General features: G+C 47.3%; 1 long non-coding RNA gene across 1 annotated transcript; it reads left to right on the top strand.

Moving 5' to 3' along the window:
* Positions 1-7,065: 7,065 nt before the first annotated feature.
* Positions 7,066-8,137, top strand: LOC113899542. The gene is made up of 2 exons (XR_003512934.1): positions 7,066-7,642; positions 7,950-8,137. It is a non-coding gene; the product is annotated as an uncharacterized LOC113899542 (long non-coding RNA).
* The last annotated feature ends 7,065 nt before the right edge of the window (positions 8,138-15,202 follow it).

Here is a 15,202-nt window from a genome sequence, read left to right as displayed (position 1 = left end):
ATATTCAAAAGCAGAGACATTACTTTACCAAAAAAGGTCGGTTTAGTCAAAGCTATGGTTTTTCCAGAAGTCATGTATGGATGTGAGAGTTGAACTATAAAGAGAGCTGAGCACCAAAGAATTGATGCTTTGAACTCTGGTTTTGGAGAAGACTCTTGAGAGTCCCTTGGACTGCAAAGAGACCCAACTAGTCCATCCTAAAGGAAATCGGTCCTGAATATTCATTGAAAGGACTGATGTTGAAGCTGAAACTCCAATACTTTGGCCACCTGATGTTAAGAACTGACTCATTTGAAAAGACCCTGATGCTGGGAAAGATTGAAGGCAGGAGGAGAAGGGGACGACAGAGGATGAGATAATTGGATGGCATCACCAACTCAATGGACATGGGTTTGAGTGAACTCCAGGAGTGGGTGATGGACAGGGAGGCCTGGCATGCTGCAGTCCATGGGGTTGCAAAGAGTCCGACATGACTGAGCGACTGAACTGAGCTGAGACAGACTTCTTCTGATGGAACCAAAAGCTCTAAGAAGGTAACTAGGGCCTGCAGCTTGGAAAGGGGCATGAAGAAAAGGACCGGACAACTGAAACAGTCTCTCTACGTTGGGACTGCACACCCGAGAGGCGTGTGTTTACAGAGTTCTTCTTCCTTTCATTATCATAATGAGGAGCAAAAACAGAAAGTCCACAACGTGTCAAGGCAGAGGCTAGGAATAAAACTTAATTCCTGAAAACCTGGACAATAGAAGCCATGATCCTAAAAAGGAGGATCATACACAGATCTGTAAGTAACTGGAAGTTTGTGTTGACTTCGCCACATACCTGTCCACTTCCTGTGCTTAAGTGTACATGTCCATATACACATTCACATGTGAACATCTAAGGGTATATGTGTATCTATATATACCCCCAGGAGTGGCCAGATCTATATTTATATATTAGGGCCTGGCTCTTTAAAATGGGGGATAATGATGCTGAAAATTCTCTAAGCTTTCCAAAGACATAAATGACCAAACTGCCTCCTGACTCCTGAATTACATTACCCAGAAAGAACTTAATAACATGTTATTATCGCTTCTCCTCACTGACAGGATTTCAGGGCTGAAAAGACAAACAAGAAGTACGCTCGTAATCACCAGCACATTCACCTCGGCCAAGCCACGGCCACTGCTAATTCCAGGTAGGTGCTGTGGGGTGGAAGAAAGCCTGGGGCTGATAATGTAACTCGGTGCTCGGTAATTGTCACAGTTCAGCAAGACTGTCACCATCTGAGAGGGGGCTACAGGGGGAGCTCACACAACCAACAGAGAACCCCACGGGAGAAGGGCAGAGGAGAGAGGATGTTTCATGGAAACCAAAACAGAATTTCTTGGTTCAACTGACACCATGGAGGTGAAATTTCCTGTAAACTATAAAGTGCTCCAGAAATGTGATTGTGAATGGGAAGGGCTATCATTAATGGGTCCAATTTGAGTCATCAAAGCTGCCGTGTACAGCGGTACAGGCTGTGCGTTGCTCTGTTTCCGAGAATGCCGTGTGTCTGCATGAATGGTGTCCCCTGGAGTTGTACACTGTGACAGCCCTGTTGGTGGAAGTGGGGCCATGGTAGTTGACAAAGAGCAGGATGGCAGGGCTGGGCAAGGCTTGAGCCCCAGTGATGCACAGAGAGGAGCTCAGCAATTCAAACAGCAAATTGCCAATGATTGGGGAAATTTGCTGCTGGGTAATTAAAAGGCGATTATAAATAAGATCCTTGAGGGCAGGAGCCATGTCTTATTCACTTAGTATCCTGAGTCTTACAACATGTTTGGTATAAAATAAGTGTTCAGAAAATATGTGTCGAATATAAGAATGGATGGATAATGAATGAAAGATGGAGACTCATCAGGGTCAGCTCCTGGGGAGAACTGGTGGCAGTGCTTGTGAAAAGCATGCTTAGTTCATCAGATATGCTTGTACTCTCTGCCCATGGCTCCTTGCCCATGAATCGGGTTATGACAAGCCTTTTGCGAAGTGCCATGGGCATGTCATGAGTTCAGCAAGGGTTTGTTTAAGATTTATGAACTGCCTCACCCGAGGCCATGGGCCTGTGTAGTGGTGATGAGAGTGGGGCCAGCAAACAGGATGCAGTCCCTGCCACCAGGGATCTTAGATTTAGATGGTTTGAGCCAGACGTAAGGCCAGGGAGTAGTGAAACAATGCTATCAGCTGACACGAGCCCAAGGAACAGCAAGGATGGTAAGCATTAGAAAAGTTCTGGAAAGAAAGCACAGATTTCTGCTCTATCCCTTGCTCATGAGCAATGTACTTAACCTATTCTGAGCCTCCCTCTTCTGGTTGCATGACTGGGGTAATCAGGCCTGCTATGCCAGGTCCTTAAACAGAAGATTAAAACAGATAATGTAAATACTTACAATGCATTGCACAGTCCCTGGCACATGGTAGAAATTTCCAGGATGTTGGTTCTTATATAAGGATTCCCTAGTCACAAGGGACAGAATCCCAGATGATCCGAACTTAAGAAAAAAAGAAATGTGTGGGGAGCAGATTTTTTGATGTGTATATTTAACCGCAAAGTGCAGCAGTAGGTAGGCTTCAGGCATAGTGGGATCCAGGAGCTCAATCAATGTCACTGTGCTCTATCTGTATTTCCATTTCTCATGCAATCCTTCTCTAGTGCTTTTCCAGGGTAAGAAGAGCTGCCAGCAGCTGGAGTCCAGCTGAGCCTCACAAGAAGAGCTCTCACCCCAGAAATTAGGAATAGAAAGGTCTCAGGGAGCACTCTGACTGGTCCAGCACAGCCCATCCAACCATTTCTCATCCAATGGCTGTGGCCAGAGTAATGAGATGATCTGATTAGGGAGGCCCGAGTTGTGTCCCCACTCCTAAGTTTATGGGGACAGGAGGCAGGGAGGATGTTCAGTTCTATCTAAACCTTGTGGGATGACTTTCTGAGTGGAAAAGTACTGCCTATTTCTTCTATATACTCAGGAAGAAAAAAAAGATGCAGCTGCACATTTCTAGAAAAAAAATAGGAGAGCTAGTATTTCTTGATGGAAGCAAAAAAATAGATTTCTACTGGATTAATATGCAAATACCACGTGGAAGTGTGTAAATTCCTTGGTCCCTGGACTCAGAACTGGTATTCTCAAGGCTAAGGTGATGGAGCTGGGACTTTACAACATTTGGGGAGCAGACACAGTGCTATGGTTATCCTTCCCCAAAAGCAGAAAGCAGGAAAGCCCTCTCGAGTGGGATCAGGAGAGGCCGGGGGAGGTCAAAAGCTGAGCTTTGGTTTGCAGGGAGACAGTGGCATGGAAGGGGGAGGGAGGCACCTTCCTCCCTTACTGAGCACCTTACTCCCTTACTGAGCCCACATGGCTGACCTCCTAGTCCTCACAGACCCTTCTGCGAGTAAATATTCTAGACATGCGTGCGCCGGGCGGGGGCCTCCTGGAGCCCTTGGAGCTGCCTGTGGTTAGAGCAGCACAGAGGGTTGGTCCCCCAGCCACGATTGGCAGAGGGGGCCCAGCCAGGCGGCCCCACAGCCTCTGCCCAGAGCAGTCAGCCGCTCTGAAATGCCGCAAAGCCTCCTTCCCTAATGTTCTGTTCCATTTTCTTGTCTAGAAAAATAAACAAAGCGTGGGGAGGGGGGATTGTTTACTTAACATCCTGTAACCGTGGCCTTGAGTAACCAAGCATTTAATGTCAGGGAGTGGGAGGGAGGGAAGCCGGGAGAAAGCGGGAGACAGAGACAGAGAGAAGGAACACAAGCACCGGCATCAAATTCGCCATCGCGCTCGCCATTGTAAATCATTTATCATGCGCTCGTTTGCCAGGGCATATTTTTCTAAATTCAATTTAGGACGGGAGTCAGAGCAGGCCCCAGAGTCGGAATGCCCCAGTTCATATCCCAGCCTCCTCTGTAAAATGCACTAGTCGTGACAATGAGAAGAAGGGACGTTAAAGTCGCGGAGAGCACCCGGCGTATAGAGACCATCATCATCATTGACTTTATGGTGCCTTAGGCAGGATCGGCCCTCAGCAAGGTCCCCACCTTCTTTGAGTTTATATCAACTGGAATGTAGAAACACATTTTGGAGTTTCTACTTATTATGATATCTTCTGGGCTGAAAGAGACATCCTGTGAGACTGAATTCTAAGAGGGCCCCCAATATTCCTACCCCTCCAATGCCCACACACCACCCCATACACTGTGTATAATCCCCTCCCTTTAAATGTGGGTGAGACTGATTACGATGAGATGCCACTATGTGGTTTGGGGGCATATTACTTGGAAAAGGTGGAAGGATTTCACAGCATCCTTGAGTTGGAGGAAACCAAAATGGAGCTTATCCTGGGTGGGCCTAGCTTAATCAGGTGAGCCCTTAAAAGCAGGACTAGGTCCTTCCTGAGTTTAGAGAGACTCTCTCTTGCTGGCCCTGAAGAAGTAAAGCCTTCTTGTGAACTGCCTGTGGAGAGGGCAGTCTGCAAGAAGTGAGGGCCTCGGTCCTATAACCACAAGCACTTGACTTTTGCCAACAACCTCAAGGAACCTGGAAGAGAGACTCAAGCCTTAGGAAAGAACACAGCCAGGCTGTGCTCAGCCTTGATCACAACCTTGCAGAGGACCCAGCTAAGCTGTGGGACTTCTAACCTACAGAAATGAAAGAACGCTGTGTGCTGCTGGAAGCGACTAAGTCTGTGATATTGTTATACACCAACAGAAAACTAACATTCAGTCTATGTCTGCTTAAAGCCTTGTTGAATTCTGTTTCAAAATGGGGTGTGCCTGAGTGCATTTGAGAGAGAGAGAGAAAGAAAAAGATAGAGTGATTTAAAACATGGTCCCATTATTTTTGTGTTATAATTGTTGGTATGGAGTATCATTCAATCTACAAGTATTTACTGAGTATCTACTTACTTATGCAAGGCAATGGACCAAGAACTTAATCAGGATCAGAAACCAAAACAGGAAATTTGTTACTGCTGCTTCCTAAGAGAATTAAAGGGGAAATGCTTCATGTTGAAATGTAAGTCTCCTTAAACCACTCTATCAGAGCTTATGCTTGACAAGGATGAGTTTCTTTGAGACAGTGAATGAACAATAAAATTAGTAGCAGTAGTAGTAATAATAATGAGTGCTTAGTCGTTCAGTCGTGTCAAACTCTTTGCAACCCCCATGGGCTGTAGCCCACCAGGCTCCTCTGTCCATGGAGATTCACCAGGCAAGAACAGTGGAGTGGGTTGCCATGCCCTTCTCCAGGGGATCTTCCCAACCCAAGGATCAAACCCAGGTCTCCTGAATTGCAGGCAGATTTTTTACCATCTGAGCCACCAGGGAAGCCTAGTAATAATAATAGGTAATGTTATTAAGTGCCTAGTATGCCCCAAGCCACCCCAGTATTCTGGCCTGGAGAACCCCATGGACTATCCATGGGGTTGCAAAGAGTCGGACATGGCTGAGTGACTTTCACTTTCACACGATGCCCCAAGCCTCTTCCATTCCAATCCTCATAACACTAAGAGGTAAGAAGTTGGTATCTTTATTATGTTAATGTTATAGAGGAATATACAGAGGAATAAAAAGGTAAATGACTGGCCCAAGGACTCACACAGCTGGTAGAAAACAGCACCAGAATTAACCAGTTCTGTCTGACAAATCCACGCCAAACAAACTCTTGTTGACCAACGACTACCCTGTGGGATCATCAGTGGTCCTCTTTGCTTCTTACCTCCGTCGCCACCCACCTTCCAAAGGACTCCTCTCCCCTCTGTTTTACTGAGACACTGGTAGACCCTCATGTGTGTCTCCCTAGGTTTCCTCTAGAGACAGTAGAGAACAAGAAGAAAACTTAGCTACCCAGTAAACACACCCTCGGCATAGCTAGAAGACAGAGGATGCCTTAACTTCAAAATCACTGAAAGTTAAAAAAAAGGAAAACAAAGTTCCCAGTGAGTGATCTTTCATATTTCTGCTTTACCACCACCAGGCTCTGCTGTGAGCTCCACTGAGCTCAGAAAAGGCTGCAGGCAGAACTTCTCAGGGAGAAAAAGGGCCAAAGGGAGGGAGAGGCATCCTTGGGCAGCGGGGCAGGCCTGCAAGCCAGAAGAGGACTCAGAGATCAGAAGGATCTCCCAACGCATTCTTCACCAAAGGGAAGACTCAGTGTATGGAGGCAGATTAAGACTGCACTCTTCAGTGATGGGGTTCCCCCGACCCTGTTCACCTCCCTTTTCCCCACCCCCACGGTCAGACAGCGACCGGGATTCTCTGTTTTCTGCCAGGGAAGATTCGAGGCTGCAAAATGGCAAGGGGATGGGAGCCTTTAGGGGGCTTTTGAGTCAAAAAGCCAGCTATTTGGATTTTCCTTTAGGGAATGGAGTAGACCACAGCAAAGGATTTGGGAGAATACAATAAGACAAAGAAGAAAGATTCTCTCCTCTCCCTGCACCCTCCACCACCTCCCCCAATCCAACCCCAAGGACAACAATTTGTTTTTCCTGAGCTGGTGAGAAGGGAGACAGGGGAAACTGATGAGAGCTGAGACCGCACTGGGTCCCAGAGAAGGACCCTACATCCTGTTCCTTGCTCCTGATTTAGGCCTCAGGATTCCAGAGGGGATGGGCGGTGGAGGTTGGTCAGAGGACACCTGTGAGCATTTTCTAGATAGAGCTGCCTCTGAACTGGAGGCAAGACCTCAGAAAAGAGGCGGAAAAGAAGCGGTCACATGGTGTCTCTAGTTTTATGGTCTCAGGGCTTCCCTGTGATCCAGCACAGCGGTCTGGGGATTGCTACACCCAGAAGTCCTGACAAAGTTGCCCAGAGCCGGGTGGAGCAGAGAGGGATGAGGGTCATCATTCTGCCAAACATGGTGTTTGAGGTTCAAAAGATAAATGTCTCCAGGAAGGGTAAAGTGAAAGTCGCTCAGTTGTGTCCAACTCTTTGCAACCCCATGGAATAGTCCATGGAAATCTCCAGGCCAGAATACTGGAGTGGGTAGCCATTCTCTTCTCTAGGAGATCTTCCCAACCCAGGGATCAAACCCAGGTCTCCCGCATTGCAGGTGGATTCTTTACCAGCTGAGCCAACAGGGAAGGCCAAGGAAAGGTAAGCACTGACTTAAACTGGCTGAGGAGCATCGGTCCAGCCCCTTGGTCCAGCCCAGTGGATGCTGCATAGCCATACAGCATCAGCGGGCTAGTAGGCCCCTCTGGATGCTTCAGTGGCCCTGTGGAAACCCTCAGGAAGGAAAGAAATGACTACAATAAAACCCCTCCCTCCTGGCTTAATGGGTTCGAGCCTGAAGTGGGGAAATCCCGTGGCCTTCCTGACTGCAGCCTCCTTGTGAGAGGCACAGAACGTGGATCTAGAGCACTGTTTGGGGAGCTGAAGTGGCGGGGCGGAGGGAGGGGGGCGGCTGACAGAGGCTGAGCCAGGAGGAGAAGGGGGTCCCAGGGCTCGGGGTTCTCAGGCTGATGAGACAACATCAGACCTGCTGTGGTGACAACAGACACCACTACAGCTCTTCCTTTCTGGGAAACAGCCAACAGCCAACACCCCTTTCCCCTGATTGCCCAGGAGTTAGACTGGGCACTGCTGGAAGCCAAGGAGGGGTGGAGGACACGGAGAAACGCAGAGGTGAGTAGGAGATGGACGTGAAGCACTCGGGGAGTGGGGCGCTTTCCATTCACCCTGCTGGTTCCCAGAGGGCCCTCCAACTCAGGTTCCCAAGTGGACAAGGCTGCCCACATCCAGGGTGAAGCAGACATACAATCACCCTGAGGCCAGGGCACAGATGGTCCCCAGGGTCCCCTGGAACAGAGCCCCACACAAGTTGCTCCACGTGGGGTACTGATCACATCATAAGACCATGTGCTTGTTTGCATGCCTGCCTCTTCCACTCCAAGGGATATCTTTCTTTTTCCTCTGTCTCTCCTTTTTCTAGAAAATCCAGCTCCTCCAACATGGACAGGAAGTATTTAGTGAATAAGTCACTTCACAAATGCCTAAACAACTTCTGGGACATGTCACCTCTGTTACCACCTCTGAACTCACCTGGTGAGCTACTTAATACAACCACTACCAGGAACAATAAGAACACATGCCCTGCCCCACAAAGAAAAAAAAAAAAAACAGCAGAAATGAGAATGTGCTGTGTAAAACAGGGAGCTCAACCCAGTGCTCTGTGACAAGCTAGAAGGGTGGGATGGGGTGGGAAATGGGACGGGGGTTCAGAAGGGAAGGGCCACGTGTATACCTGTGGCTGATGCGTGTTGATGTGTGGCAGAGGCCAACACAATACTGTAGAGCAACTGTCCTCCAATAACTGTATTTTGTTCTATACTTCTCGATACTGTACAATTATAATCTTTAATAATATTAAAAAACACACACAGTGGAAAAGGAGGAAGCAACCTGGGTGCAATTGGACAGTAATTGTCCTGCTCTGGAGGCTCCTGACTGCAGTGAGGGGTTTCAGAATTTTGCTTTGGCTTCTTTCAAAAATGACAGCACCTGAAAGGAGAGTGATCTGGCGATCCCAGCACCTGGTGACTCCGAGTGTGGGCCCTAGACTGGAGGTATCATCATCACCAGGGGGGCTTGTTGCACCTGCAGGGTCGCAGGCCCCACCAGACCTGCTGAATCAGAGTCTGCATTTCACAAGAATACAGATTCAACTTTGAGTTGCAAGGCCTTCCGTTACAGAGAGAGACAGAGTTAGGACTGGGGAGACCAGTGAGGTGATGCAACTAACTATGATTCAACAGTCAAAAGAAAACCGCAGAGACCAAGAGTACGACACGTGACATCCAGTGCCAAAACCAGCCTGCCTGATCCCAGAGCGGCCCGAGTGAGATTTTAGCATACAAACATTCAAAAGTGAACTAGAAGGCCAGCAGAATGTACCCACTTGCCACTTTCCCAGCAAAGCCTTAGCCACTACTCAGTATCCCCAGGAGGCTTGTTTTAAGTCCTAACCTCCCTTCTAGACCTCTGCTTCTCAGGAGAAATTGACCATTTCCTACTTTATTCCTAGCACAAAGTAGGCACTCAATAATTGTGTGCTGAATAATGAAAGTGTTGTGCTAGCAGGCTTGGATCAATTAGTGACTGTAATTGAAGCTGAATGTAATTAATTATATAATTTGGGGCTGCCCAAGTTTAATTCTCCTAAAATTACATCATGGGAATGGGGCATGAGGAAGGGCTATGGATGGAAGGGGAGCAGGTAAGCTTCCACACAGGTACAATAGGTGCCCATGAACCTGGGTCCCTTATGGAAAATAAAAAGATCCACGTGTCTGCCTAACGAGGACATTCTGATCCTGAATTCCATCTGAACACAGAGTCCAAAAGCAAGGACTTCACCCCAGTGCCGGGGCCACACAGCAGCAGGCACTCCCGGCAGCAGAGTCCACTGAATTTGAGGGCGTTAATCCTTGCCTTGAGTCATCCCTTCCGCTGCATGTTTCCCATTATTCATTTCAAGTGAGGCTCCTCTCAACCATCGTGCTCAGAGGATGCTACAGCTAAAAGGGCTCTTTGGGGGACCTTTAGACCAATGCTTATTTAGCCCAGTCAGACCTAATGCACCCTTTTTTACAACAAATATTTTGTAATGCCGCTGACCATTCTGAAACAAAATCCATAGAAATGATGATCTATCTACGTAGATATAAAATTAATCCACTTCCATACTTTTCAAAAGTCTGATTGATGCAGATATACTCAAATGCAGGCTCTGCATTGCCATCAGTTATGTGCTTTCCCAAAACAGAGACCTCAAGAAAAACAACCATCCCTCAATTCTCATGGTAATGGCACTCCTGGAAAACTCAACAGGGTTTGAAAAGCCTTCCCCGGTGGCTCAGTGGTAAAGAATCCACCTGTAATGCAGGAGGTTCAATCCCTGGGTTGCGGATGTCCCCTGGAGAAGGAAACAGCAACCCACTCCAGTATTCTTGCCTGGAGAATCCCATGGACAGAGGAGCCTGGGGGACTACAGTCCATGGGGTCGCAAGAGTCAGACATGATTTAGAGACTAAACCACCACCACCAATACCATGAAAAAAAAAGGGGGGGTTGCCTTTATATGTAAAACAGTTAGGCTGTAGATTCGGTTCAGTCTGCATGAATAGCCTGTGGAATATTGGGACATATTAGGACACAGAGTTCCTGTGGAACTCTGGTCACAGGACAATTCTTTGGTAGGTAAAGCTGCCCTACCCACAGGAAGATGTCTAGCGTCCTTGACCCCACCCAATTGGTGCCGTAGCAATCCCCTTCAATTCAGTTCAGTTCAGTCACTCAGTCGTGTCTGACTCTTTGCGACCCCATGAATTGCAGCATGCCAGGCCTCCTTGTCCATCACCAACTCCCAGAGTTTACTCAAACTCATGTCCATTGAGTCGGTGATGCCATCCAACCATCTCATCCTCTGTTGTCCCCTTCTCCTCCCACCTTCAACCTTTCTCAGCAACAGGGTCTTTTCAAATGAGTCAGCTCTTCACATCAGGTGGTCAAAGTATTGGAGTTTCAGCTTCAACATCAGTCCAATCAACATTCAGGACTGATTTTCTTTAGGATGGACTGGTTGGATCTCCTTGCAGTCCAAGGGACTCTCAAGAGTCTTTTCCAACACCACAGTTCAAAAGCATCAATTCTTCTGTGCTCAGCTTTCCTTATAGTTCAACTTTCACGTCCATACATGACCACTGGAAAAACCATAGGCTTGACTAGATGGACCTTTGTTGGCAAAGTAATGTCTCTGCTTTTTCCTAGTCATTATAACCAAAAATGTCCCTACACATTTCCAGAAAGTGCCTAGGGATAGTAGCATGTCCCTGGAGAGCCACTCAGTCTCCTTAACTTGCAAGTAAGAAAACAAAAGAGTTGGGGAGATTTGCCCTAAGTGACTAGCTGGTCAGCATCCATTGGTCATTCAGTCTCCCAGGAAGCTGGGATCCCTGCTAGCTCCACACTGCAGCTTCCAGGCTGAACACTGTGGAAGGAGGTCAGGCTCTTGGCTGGAACACCTTTGGTTCCCATGCACAGATTTAGAATCTCTCCCCACGCCCCCCAGGAGATCAAAGTCCCTGCAAAAGAAAATAACCATTCAGTGTTGAATAAAGTCCTCCAAGCTAGGGACATATAAACACCTTGAAATTAATCTGCCCAAATGAGCCCAGGATGTCTCCTCCCCACCCCAGAAAGCTAGGACCATCCTGTCATTCTGAAGTTAACCTGATGGTCCTCCTGTCTTCATTTATGAAGCCCTGAAACTATGCCAGGGAAAGAAAGGATCCTACTTCTAGGCCCAAAATAGCAACTGGGCATTACATACCAACGCTGCTCAGTCAGGAGCCATTGATGGTGTTAAGAAAGGTTCTGGAGCCATATCCCAGTTCAACCTGAGCGGACACAAGGATCCATTTGTGGAGTTTGCATTGGCCGCGGTAGGGTCCAGGTGTTTGTTATGTCTGTCTTAGAACCCTAGACAAACCCAATCTATTTCTTAGGTCAAAAGCTCCCGGGTTTTGCCAGCGACAGCCTAGTTCATACCACTGGTTTCTCTGTCTCAAATCTGAGGCAAATGTCTTCTTCCTGATGGTTGACACAGCTCGATCTTGAGATAAATGGCTTTGCCACAAGCGGTAGTACTAGACTCGCGTCTCAGAACCTCACTCATTCCCTCAGGACCTGTGAGCTGAGCATACTCTATGCACTAGTCACTGACAATAGGGAGATGTAGCAAACCTGCCACACTGCAGGTAAGAATCACCCTTGGACTTCCCTTGTGGCTCAGTGGTAAAGAATCCACCTGCCAGTGTGGGAGACATGGTTCGATCCCTGGTCCGGGAAGATCCCACGTGCTGTGAAGCAACTAAGCCCGTGGGCCACAACTGTTGAGCCTGTGCTTTAGAGCCTGGGAACCATGGCGACTGACCCACGTGCCACAATTACTGAAGCCTGCGAGCCCAAGAGCCCATGCTCCACAGTAAGAGAAGCCACTGCAGTAAGAAGACTGTGCACCACAACTGGAGGAAAGCCCGTGCAGCAGCACAGACTCAGCACAGCCAATAAACAATAAATAAAATTATTTTTAGAAAAGAATCATCCTTTTCCAAAGTCTCTAATTCATAAAATAGTATACACCACACAAAACTCAACATTAATATTCAACATTTCCCTCTGAAATTGATGGAACCTCATTGGGCTTCCGTAGGAGCTCAGCTGGCAAAGAATCCACCTGCAATGCAGGAGACCCCGGTTCAATTCCTGGGTCAGGAAGATCTGCTGGAGAAGGGATAGGCTACCCACTCCAGTATTCTTAGGCTTACCTGGTGGCTCAGCTGGTAAAGAATCCGCCTGCAATGCAGGAGACTTGGGTTTGATCCCTGGGTTGGGAAGATCCCCTGGAGAAGGGAAAGGCTACCCACTCCAGTATTTCGGGCTGGAGAATTAGCAAAGAGGTCGGACATGACTGAGCAACTTTCACTTTCAGTTTAGTTATGAGATCAAGGTAACACAGTGCATAGCGATTGATTGTAATTAATGTCTTGAATATTTTTTTTCCCTAGGACAGCTATATTTGAAGCAAAATGTCTTTAGGGAAAAAATGGCTAAATATTGGTTATTTTTAAAGTTAATGAAAGTAGGTATTCTAGGAAAAGATAGCTTTAGGAATACAAAACAATTATTTAAAACTGCCTGTTAAAAAAATACTCATGAGAAATATAAAATTAAGTCAAATACCTGTGCATGAATTGGTTTTTTAAATATTTAAAGTGAGGGGGGAAGCAAGAAATAATAGGAAGGTTAAGTGACTCTGAAAACATTCAAAAATACTTAATTTGAGGTAAACTTGTCTTTGGGAGAACTGATCTTCGGGCAAACAGGTTTTTGGTCATGTGACTATGGGCCAGTTGGTTTTAGGTATATTGAGCAGTAGCCAGTTTAGTGGGACATGAAGGGAGTAAAGGAGACTAACGAGGAGATAAGATCTGAACCAGGATGCTGGTGGTAGCAAGCGAGAGAAGAGCTGGTGGATAAAAGACATACAGGAAGGTAGAGTTTATGGGGCATTTCTAAGAAGGTCAAGAGCCTGACTTCAAAGACTGACTCCTGGCTCTTAGGCCTGGGTGACTGCCAGTGGCATTATCCACTAAGGCAGTGAGTGCAGACCCTTCGGTAAACACGAAATTTGGGGACATACTGGCCCCAAAGAGAAACACAGATATGGTCTCATCAAATTTTGCTTCCAGGCGGAGCTGCCCCAAGAATTGCTGAAATCTTTTTCTCTCCTTCCAGACCATAGACTTTGGGCTCACCCCTGCCCCCACCAGCAAGTACATCCTCCTTAAAGTCAGGTGCTCTTGTGAAAGACATCCTAGTTCCTTAAAGGCAGGCAGCATGTCTGATTCATTTTATCTCTCCACTCCTCTTCCCAATAAAAGGGTGTCGAAGGAATGCATGTGACATACACAAATTGAGGCATGTGTAAGTGGCCACATGGTGACCAATGAAAGGCCAACCATGTGTCCTGATGTCAAAGAGCATGCAAGAGACAAAGAAGCGCTCCTTGCCCTCCAAGGGCTGCACAGGGCAGGTGGACAGTTGAATGCAGATGGCGGGAGCAGCCTCAGGAGAACTGGGAGGAGGAGAAGGCAACTCAACTAGGGCAGCCGTCTCAGGAAGCTCCCTGCAGAAGGCAGGACTTGAGAGATGTCATGAAGATAGAAAGCAAAGGACTTTGCTTTGAATATAAGGAAGAGTTGAGAGAGGCAGAGAACACCCAGAGCAAGACCATAGAGATGAGGTGAACTTGGTTATTCTATAAAATGTCAAGCTCAGCCTGTTCAGGAATCTCACCACCCAGACAGGCAGAGAGAGGTGACAACCCTCACGTGCGTGTTCACCTCACTCAACCAGGGTGTGATACAGGAATAGCAGAAGAGAGAAAAGCAGAAAAGCCTCTACACACACAGTCCCAGTCCCCAGATGTGTCCCTGGTTAGACACGGGCTCTGTGAACTGGCCAGCTCAGCTCTCAGGCCAATGGGAAACACCTCCACGAGACTGTCCTTATCTTAAATGCTCCCAGGATGTCTCTTTCAAGCTAATACTGTGATTAAAGAGAGAGCTCCTGCCAGCTCTCTGGGGGGGTAACCTGTGTGGGCAGCAACTAGCAGAATCGATAAGGGAAATTAAGCCTATTTCAGCCAAATAGCCAGTTTCTAAATACCCTATGGATCATCAGAAAATAGCCATGACAATTACAGAAAGTGTATCCATCCAGCCAGAATGGCATGGCCTTTGTGTTGGTTTTGACCAGAAAATGACATATAAAGCAACCAATCAGAAGCCCTTACTCTCACTGTCTCAACAACAGCAGGAACAAGAAGAACTTACTGTAATTTAACTGTTTTCTCTTACTCAGCTCTCTGGACAGTGTCCAGTCTATAATCATCTCTTTATTTTCTATCCCTATAGACATCTCTATTGTTCTCCTCCAGACTTCCTCTGGGCTCTCCACACCTTCCAATCATGGGTCCAGGGCCCTTAAAGATAATAGCTGCAATGATGAGGGTGCTTTTGGTTACTCAATTTCAAGATACTCAACTTCAAGTAACATACAAAAAAGGGAGAGGCAGATGTATTGTCTCATGTCATGAAAAGCCAAGGGTGGACCTGGCCTGTAGGAATAGCAAGATCCAGGAGTTCAAAAGTGTAAGTCACTCAGTTGTGTCTGACTCTCTGTGACCCCATGGACAGTCCATGGAATTCTCCAGGCCAGAATACTGGAGTATGTAGCCTTTCCCTTCTCCAGGGGATCTTCCCAACCCCAGGGATCGAACCCAGGTCTACGACATTGTAGGCAGATCCTTTACCAGCTGAGCCACCAGAGAAGCCCAAGAATACTGTAGTGGGTAGCCTATCCCTTCTCCAGCGGATCTTCCTGACCCAGGAATCAAACCAGCATCTACTGCATTGCAGGTGGATTCTTTACCAACTGAGCTGTCAGGGAAGCCTGAAGTTCAAAAGAGAGACACACAAGATAGTCACTGGAGCTTAGCAACCTGTAGAGAGATAGTCATACTTCATAGTATTAGCTGAAAGTCACAGGAATGCTCTTGGAGTCATGAATCCATACTGGAACTAATGTCTGTGGCCAGAGAGATGGCCATCTGTCTACTCC

The sequence above is a fragment of the Bos indicus x Bos taurus genome, chromosome 10, assembly GCF_003369695.1.
Source record: "Bos indicus x Bos taurus breed Angus x Brahman F1 hybrid chromosome 10, Bos_hybrid_MaternalHap_v2.0, whole genome shotgun sequence".
Taxonomy (NCBI): domain Eukaryota; kingdom Metazoa; phylum Chordata; class Mammalia; order Artiodactyla; family Bovidae; genus Bos; species Bos indicus x Bos taurus.
This window is presented reverse-complemented; position numbering and strand designations above follow the sequence as displayed.